Raw genomic sequence first — 9971 nt, 5'->3', positions numbered from 1 at the left:
GCAAAAGGTGCTTAAGTCAAAATTTGGTGGAATTATCAAGTTGGAAGTGAATTTGGTAGTCAAGCCAAAGTTAAATGGAGATAAAAATAGAGGAAGCACTGTTAAAACTTATAAAATTCCTGAATTGATAAAATCAATGAAATAACTCACCTTAACTTGTAGAAAAAGTTTTTTGAAGGTCGAGAAATTGGTGAACATAGTCAGAGGAATAAAAGAAACATGACAAAGTAAAAAAAAAAAATGTGGCATGTTATCACTCATAGATTTCCCTAGCTATGGAAGGAAATAACTGAGGTAACTTCAAACCTATTTAAGTTTTAAAGATGGCCCTTCAACCTGGAGAGGGATCACTCCCTAAACTCATCTACCCAAGGTCACAATTGTAGAAGGTTTGCAATAAGTCCTATGGCTAGATTTATTTAAGAAAATCTGAGATTGGTTGGATTGTAGGAAAATTTCACCATTGGGCATGGAGTCTGATTCCAGTTAGCTTATATAATCATATGTTCAATGAGAAAACATTACAAAAGAGAGATAGTAACAATTCCTTCGATAATTTTCAAGAAATTTGGAGGATAATGGAGGAAAACAATGAGATATATATGTGAAAAAAACACAAGTATTTAAATATCTGCAACATAAGAAAATGGAGAACAGAAATATGAATTTTGAATTCAACCACTTAGCATTAAGACATTGAGGAAAATATTACACCAAGAAATAGACATGGAATTTCAACGCATGAATTTCTGTAAACTGCTCACATAAACTACTTTATTATAGTATGATCACACAGTACATAAAAGGCTACTTTCAAATAAGTTCAAACCTTTCTTATTCTTCAGAAACTATTTATATAGAAAATCAATAGATAAAACAATTTTCTCATTTGTCCTTAATTACAATCTGCTAAAAATAAAAGAGATAAAGTATATCTCTCAAATAAATGCATATAAAAAATTTCCTAATACTATCTACATATAAATATCATGCTATTGCTGGAGTCATTGATGGAGATAAGGATCAACAAGTTGAATTTTATGAGGTGGCATCCAAGTCATCAACTGACCATGAACATTTTCCTCGTGAATTTATGAAAAATAGGGTCCAGTGATCCCTTCCAAACTCGAAAATAGTGATAGATGTTAGAAAAGTCAGAGAATATTAATAAATAGGTCTGTGACAGACAAAAACCTCTTTCAATTTTGAAAAATTATTTCTCATTTGTTGGAGATCTGATTTTGGAAACAATTACTAAAACAAGATTGAAAAATCTTGAAAAATAGCCTTCAAATATCCCTTCGAATATTTCAAGCCATAACACCTATTAGAAAACCGAAACTTTTTTTTAAATTGGCCCATTTTGGACAAAAATATCCTTCATATTTGGAAAATGTATTTCCATATATTTGGAAACCGCTCCCAAATTCACTTCCTTTTACAGGAAAAATAGTTTTAAAAATAGAGTTTTTGTCAAGTAAAAACAAATATGTTTTGGCCCATTTTTGCTTTGACTATTGAGCTTGTGTCATAACTTCCACCATCCATAAACACAATTAACAAAGATGGGAGTGGGATTTGATTACAAGAATGTGGGATAAGAATTGTTTTACTTCGGCGGATAAAAAAATATAAATGATTAACTCTGCACAACTTTTAACTCATGGTAATATAAGTACTTCCACCATCTAGAAACACTTGAGATTAAAAATGTTATTCCATCAGTGCATTTCTTTGGTCATGAAAAATTTTGAATTTTTCATTTGGCATTGATTTTACAGTTGTCAGAGTTTAGTTGATTGCCATCATAAGTTTTCACTACTACTCTGATTGTTAGCACAATTTTAAATTTTCAAAATTGCAATAACGCTGACACTGTCATTGTCAATGCTTTAACCCTTTTTATTACAAATTTGCGCTGACACTCCCATTGTCAGCGCTTTTAAAAAAATTCAGACTAAACAATGTGATAACAACTGCCTTCACGGGGATGCTGTTGATCATGGATGGCAGCAAGAACCCCATAGACCAGAGGCCTAATCCATTGGGATGATCCCAACTCAACAACTACAACTTGCAACCTGCACTTATTCTATAACTGAAAACCACACACTGCTTACTACAAACTGAAAACTGAAATTGAAAAACTCACTACTGAAAAACCAAACTAAAATTCATGCTTGCCCTAGCAAGCTTATTGCACACAATCCTACTTTAACCTGCTAAATAATTATCGGATCAAGTGACAAAAAAATGCCTATATAAACAATCATGTAGCTGCTCAAATAATGTAGCTCCTTGATTGTGATATTTTCTTTGCTCCACATCAGTAGATTTTCCTTTCTTAATCTTAGCTTTAGCATGCATAGATCCATCAGTCTTTACTTCACTGCATTCATGCAATGTATTTAAAAATTTGAAAAGAAATTCATCATTGATAAAATGTGAAAACTTTGCCTTTCTTAATGATTCTAAAAATACTACAAAAGGAGTCTCAAATTCCTACAAACCGATCTCACAACAATGTAAAAGACTATCACTTTGATGTGTAATCCCTTCGACTGCATATTTTCTTCCATGCATCTCAATCTGATGGTTGTCGTAATGAGATTGGAAATATTCATATGATAGTTGCAATGGAATACTTTTTGATAATGAAAATATCTCTTGTTGCTTTTGAGAATTAGCGTCCTTACAATCGTCATTTTCAAAATCAATGTACGTTAGTGGCTACCAATCTGAACTGAAAAATATTTCCATATACAAATCCACGGGATCATGAAAAACATGAAAATATTCCCACTAATTTATAGTGTTGTCAGTTTGTTCCAGTAAACCTATGTGATTTTGCATCAGTTCAAGTTCTTCTTCTTCATTTATGATTTTAAATTTATCTTTTTGCAACTCGAATGAAGAAAATCACAAAGGTAAATATTTACCCTCAACTAATTGATCACTCTCTTTATGTCCAATATTGTAACTGTGATACTGAGATTGAGTGCTTTCATTAGACTGCTGAAAAATATTTTTTTTTTATGAAGGGAATTCAATGGGTTGTTCATGAAAGTCGTCATCATAATAATCATCATATTCATCATATGTAGGAAAATCAAAATTTGAAGAAGCAAATTGCTTTTCAACAAGCTTATTATTTCTCTCTGCAAAAACATCATCATTGAGACTTTGAATAAAATGTACGATATTATCAATCCTCTGACCATAATGAAATGGATCAGGATTCAGAACAAATCTCTTTTGAACATGATCATTATCTTGTTCATCTACATATGTAACTTCATTTAGGATCTATTTTGGGAGTTGCTCACATGCTCGAGGATTCTCATCTATTTCTTGAGCATCAATAAACATTTGTTGTAAGGTCACAAATCTCCTATTCATGAGAAGGTACAAAAAATATGAATGAAAGGTTGTTGAATAACACGACATGGGAGTAGCTTGAGGAGGTTGAATGTCTCTAGGCATATTGTGATAAAGGCCAAAAATTTTCCTATTAAACATAGAGACAGTTTCATCGCTTTGTTTCTCTATGACATGAAACTTTGAAAAATGTTGATCCTTGTATTTCCTCTCACCCCAATATTTTAGAAAAATATCAATTACTTCCTCCCATGAACCAACTGATTCAAGATCTAAATTTATAAGCAATTCCTTAGCATCCCCTTGTAATGATTGACAAAAATTTCTCAAGTAAACATCATCATGATCAACTTCAAAAAGGTCTGTAAAATTCTTGAAGGCTTGAATGTGTTTTTTAGTTGCAAAGTTGTTAGGTTCCTTGTCAAACTTGGGAAGGTATTTGTAATGTTTTGGAGGAAAATCGTGGAAGGTATTTGGAAATCTTAAGGGTATATATCTCTCTTGAATCTTGGAAGGTATAATATTAGATATAGGAGGTGTAATCTTAGCCTTGATCACATGAGGCTCACAAGATTAGTCATGGAAATCATATGGCTTGGATGAAAAACTTGGTCAAGATCAGCAATGCAAGAAGAAGGTATATCTACAATTTTTAAAGAAGGATATACAAGTCTATATCTAGCGTCTGCATTCAAATACATTAAGAAATGTAAAATTCTTTTTATATATGCTCAAGAAAGGACAATAAATAGTTGAAAAAAAATATTGTTACATGGATAAAACTCGAGCTTTGATGTTTGGTTTTCTCATATTTTCCTTTCATTTCTCTATAATAAGGCTCCTCCTCCAGTGGAGTCTTTGAATTTGATTTGAAGCTTGATTGGAGTCATGAGGTGAATGATGCACGACTTTATTATGTCTGAAAACTAATCACCATCAGCAATCAGATCTCAATCTTCTCACTCTCCCAAGGAAAATTTCACCTTTTTCTCCCTAACAACGACCCCAAAATGTTATCACGCAGAAATTTCCCTAGATGTGGAAGGAAATAACTGAGATAACCTTATACTACTTTAAGGTTGAAATATGTCCCTTCAAGAAATTTGGCAGATAATGGAGGAAAGCGATGTGATATATATGTGAAAAAAAAACAAGTATTTAAATATCTAAAACATAAGAAAATGGAGCACAACAATATGAATTCTAAATTCAACCACTTAGCATTCAGACATTGATGAAAGCATTACACCAAGAAACAGACATGGAATTGCAACACAGGAATTTCTGTAAACTGCTCACATAAACTACTTTATTATAGTTTGATCACACAGTACATAAAAAGGCTACTTTCAAATAAGTTCCAACCCTTTCTTCTTCAAATTTTTTTTATATAGAAAATCTATAGATAAAACAATTTTCTCACTTATCCTTGATTACAATTTTCTAAAAATAAAAGAGATAAATTGTATCTCTCAAATACATTCATATAGAAAAATTCCTAATCCTATCTGCATCTAAGTATCATCTTGTTTCTCGAGTCATGGCTGGAGCTAAGGATCAACAAGTCTAATTTGATGAGGTGACATCCAAGTCAACAATTGTCCATGAGATTTTTCCTCATGAATTTCTTAAAAATAAGGACCAATGATCCCTTTGAAAGTCTATGACAGTGATAGTTTTTATATTTTTTTTAATGGGTCAATTATGGAGAAAAACATCTTTCAGTTTTGAAAATATAATTCTCATTTGTTCGAGATATGATTTTGAAAACAGTTACTAAAACAAGATTGCAAAATCCTAAAAAACAAACTTCAAATATACCTTCTAATATTTCAAACCATAACACCTATTATAAAACTAAGAGAGGTTTTTTTAAATTGGTCCATTGTTGAATAAAATCTCCTTCAGATTTGGAAAAATTGTTTCCAACTATTCGGAAACCACTCCCAAATTTACTGCCTTTTACAGGAAAAACAGTTTAAAAAATAGAGTTTTTCTCAAGTAAAAGCAAATATGTTTTGGCACCTTTTCCCTTTGACTGCTGAGCTTGTGTCATAAGTTCCCTCATCCAAGAACACAGTCAACAAAGATAGGAGTGGGATTTGATTACAAGAATGTGGGATAAAAATTATTTTACTTTGGTGGATAAAATAATACAAATGATTAACTCTACACAAATTTTAACTCATGGTAGTATAAGTACTTCCACCATCTGGAAACACATGAGATTAAACATTCTATTCTATCGATGCATTTCTTTGGTCATGAAATTTTTTTAATTTTTCATCTACCATTGATTCCACCTGTCGGAGTTTCATTGAATGTCTTCAGAAATTTATCTTGCTACTTCGGTTGTCAACGCAATTTTAAATTTTCAAAACTACAATAAAATTGACACTACCATTGTTAGCTCTTTAACCTTGTTTATTACAAATTCACATTGACACTACCGTTGTCAATGCTTTTAAAAAATTCAAACTGAACAATGTGATAACACAACAATACAATAAAATAAAAGAAGGAAGAAATATTAAGGCAAAATTATATATAAGCAGGCTTGAGAAAACAAGTTGAAGATATAAATAGAGAAGAGATATGTTCTACAGGTTGAGGTGAATGTTTTTGAAGCTGTTGGTGATTGAAGAAATTGTTTAATTTTGAATGAAGAATTGTGAGTCATTATTTCTAGTGTGAAAATGGATGAAAGATGAGTCATTAAGTGTCAAGCAAGTTATAACTTATAGATCAGGGTTTGGTGCTCCTTCTAGTGGGTGTTGGTAAATAGTTTGTGTTGTAACTCCATTTATTTGTAGTTGATAAATCAGGGAGTTGAATCTTTCTGCTGGTTGTATCCAAAGTTTTGTAACAAGTTGTATCTTTCTACGAGAAGCAATAAAATACCAGTTTTAAACAATGTATTTGTTCATAGTGTTCTATTGAGATCATTCATATTGTTCTTGTCATGATTGCTTATTTAATTTTTGAATCATTTAATGGTTGGTCTATGTTCCTGCAAAAAGTAAAAGAATGTTTTCTTTATAATTGATAAAAATCCTTCAATATTGATTCACACCCCCTCTCGATATTGACCTGGTTTCCAAAAATAATCGCTAATTTATTCGAAAATAGTTCTCAATCAAACACGATCATGAAATAATAAAGATATATAATTTTAGATAAGATTTATATTAAATAAAATAAAATAGTTTGTTCCCTTCAACACATGTGAATACAAGCACATACCATAACCATTACAAGGGAAGTCTTGCAATGTGTTTGATCTATGTGTGAAAAGATGTCCAGCTCAAACATCTTCTCATGATTATGTAGAAGTACCAAGATGCACAATCACAAAGACACTTCACTCGATCCAATAGTGGAACATGGAGGACTACTACTGGCTTCTCAAAATAACATAATATCTCTCATATGCAAACAAGAGAAGGTGAAGCTAAAACTCGTTTTACTTGAGCTATGAGGGTATATATATAAGAAGTAATGTGACCCTTCACCTCCCTTGTGGATCTTATACTACCCTTTGTTAGTTTCATTATATGTTTAACTAATGACCCAACATCATTATGTCAATCTAAATAGCATACACTTCGAGATGCAGCATTTTATGTGCCTGAAGAAGACTCCAGAACTTTGCAAAACAAAACTTGATTCTAATATATTCATTAGCACTCCTCACATTCTTGCAAACATTGATCATATTCATGTTTAAAACATGCAATTAAATGGAAACTTATTGGAAAGTAAACCCTATCTACTGGTCATATGGAAATCTCAACTCTAACTCCTTCTAATTTGAGTAGCCTTAGTGTGAAAGGTGATATCAATAAGATAAGGGAAAAATGACTCAAAATTCCTTATCAACATTCATACTTTTTCAAGGACTTTAAATGTAAAACCTTCTTTTTCGCTCACAATTCAGAGAATAAATCTAAGAGAGGGAACAAGGCCTTTTACAAGTTTACACATAGTCCTAGACTAACTACTTACTATCAAATAAAATGAACCAAAAGGAAAGGTTTAAACCTACTTAAGTCAAACCAATGCAATGCACATATGCTAACTATATAACTCATAAATCATAACAGTGTCTTCACTCAAATATTGCATTGAAGATTATCTCAAAACCCTGTGTATTAGTTTCAAACCCTTACAAACAAACCAATCATGCATTTCAATCAAATATGATGCTCTAGAGATAGATCAATTAACACAACTCAATGAGAAAAAGATACGAGAAATATTATTAAAACAATACTCTGTAGACACAAAATAATGATAACATTAATCTGTTTTCAAACACTTGGAAAAGCTACAAGACATTCATTCAATAATCACATTCTTTTCATGATGCAATTCAGAACCTAAGACCTTGTCAATGAATACTTATCAATATATTAACGCACCAAAATTCATATATTAAGAGACTACTGATTAATCCACAAGTTTCCAACTAAGAAAGAAATACATATACACCCAAACTTTGTTCCAATATGTAAACATAGGTAGAACCAGAGGTAACACTATGATGCACTCAAGGTCACAATAGATCTATATGACATACCAACAAGATACAATAGATCATGATAAAATTTATAATGTTAACGAAATGCTACAGATATCAGTAAACTTGATGCATACATTAATGAGATGCTCTAGAACTTATCCCATAATTGAAACTATATACAACAATCTAGTAGAACATAGTATATAGTTATTCCTCTATCATAATGTGAACAAAGAGAACTTGTAATGATTTTATATGTGGTATCCAATATGGGTTTGTCACTCTTTCATTCATTATTTCTCCAAATTCATGCACATAAGAAACAAGCATGAAATAAAGGGCTATTTTAAAGCATCAAGGCACATAGTATTTATCACTATTATCAAAGAAAAACTATTCTAGATTGGCATAAATAAATCTTATATCAAAGAAACGAAGTATGTATTCTCTATGATTGTTACATATAACAACTTCTCCATATCTGGAAATAATAATGTAATTTAACACACTTAAGGATATAATTCCAAACGCAACATATCTATAACCTATACATACTAATCAATAAGAAGGAGGGGCAACGAGCTTCGTTGGTAGGTCCAATTAACCTGGCTCATTATCTCCCGTAAAATATTTCAATCACAGAGTAATCAAATGCAAAAAGAAGAAAGAATATATCATGCCATAATATCTTTTCATTAAAACAAACTACTCAGTCTTTACGTCACATAATAATAGCTCAGATTGCAACAACCAAAGGGAGCGACCCAGAAATCTAAGCCATTATTATAATAGTATAGTGGTATCGCTAACCAGAAAAGGAGCCATGGTTTGCCTTTTATAAGTTTTATAGTACATTAATAGACTTCAATCTGACCAAATCAAATACAAAACAAAATTAGTAAAGATCATTATAGTCTGTGAACAAAAAGGAATCTAGTTGCAACCATGAACTAATTAAGAAGATTACAAATCTAGTGTAGGAAGAACTCAGAGATTAGTTCCTTTAACCTCGGCCAAAAACCACCAAAACCTCATGAAGGAATTATTTACCTAATCGTCAGTGGAAGACTTTAACTATGCACCATCATTAGCAATATTTATCTCTTTTAAATACCATGGATCCACCCTAACTGGGCCTAATTTCCTCATACTGGAAATGACTAAAACTCATAGTGTCTCAATAGTTGGGAGGAAGAATGATTCAAGGCATTGCAACTATAATCTCCACAAACCATTTGGAATTGAGGGATAATAGGAGAAAAATGGGCATTAAGGAATAATAGGATTAAGCATCAGGATAAGAAGGTAGTGGTTTGATTGCGAGATGGTTGGGGTCAATTAAATAATATCCTCTTCTCTGATATGATTGTGGGAATAAGGGTAGAGAGAGCCGCTACCTCGCACCCCAGTCCTTGCAATGAGAACAGCAAATAGAGGTGACCATCTAATAATAATAATATATTTAAGTTGAAAAGGTTATAGATATACCAAAAATGATCCATTCAATTCTCACACATAATAAGACTTGTTAAAATTAAAAATAAGGTTTCCTTAGGTACCAAAAGTCGAAAACCATGCATGTTATCATGATACCCTATCCCATTTATATTTATAACTTTGAAACATGATAAAATAGGGCTTTCAATGCACATGTTAGATTAGTCAAAAAGAGTTTGAACCATGAAACCTGTGTGCTCCACGTATTCCCAAAGCTAAGAAAATATAATGTCAAAAATATATCTAATTTCATATGGTAACAAAATGGTCTTTCATCTACAGGTGATCATGCATATGCAAGATATATCCTACAACTCTACTACACCATACGAAAACAATAAGATTTTTTTTCCTGGCCCAATTGTGTCAAGACTAGTAGAAGGAATGCATGTTAGATTTACTCTTGCACTAGATCCATCACTATCAAGACTGATTCTCTTATTTTTTTAGAAGAATATCTAATGTTAGGGCTACCATAAGAGTGATTTAATTGATTTACATAAAAACATTGATATTAAAATTATGAAAAAACTATAAGAATGGGGGAAAACAATAGTGGGAATAGGGATTGAGT

Source organism: Pinus tabuliformis, chromosome 4_1 (assembly GCF_031772625.1).
Source record: "Pinus tabuliformis cultivar Carrire ecotype Pingquan chromosome 4_1, CPIR1, whole genome shotgun sequence".
Taxonomy (NCBI): domain Eukaryota; kingdom Viridiplantae; phylum Streptophyta; class Pinopsida; order Pinales; family Pinaceae; genus Pinus; species Pinus tabuliformis.
This window is presented reverse-complemented; position numbering follows the sequence as displayed.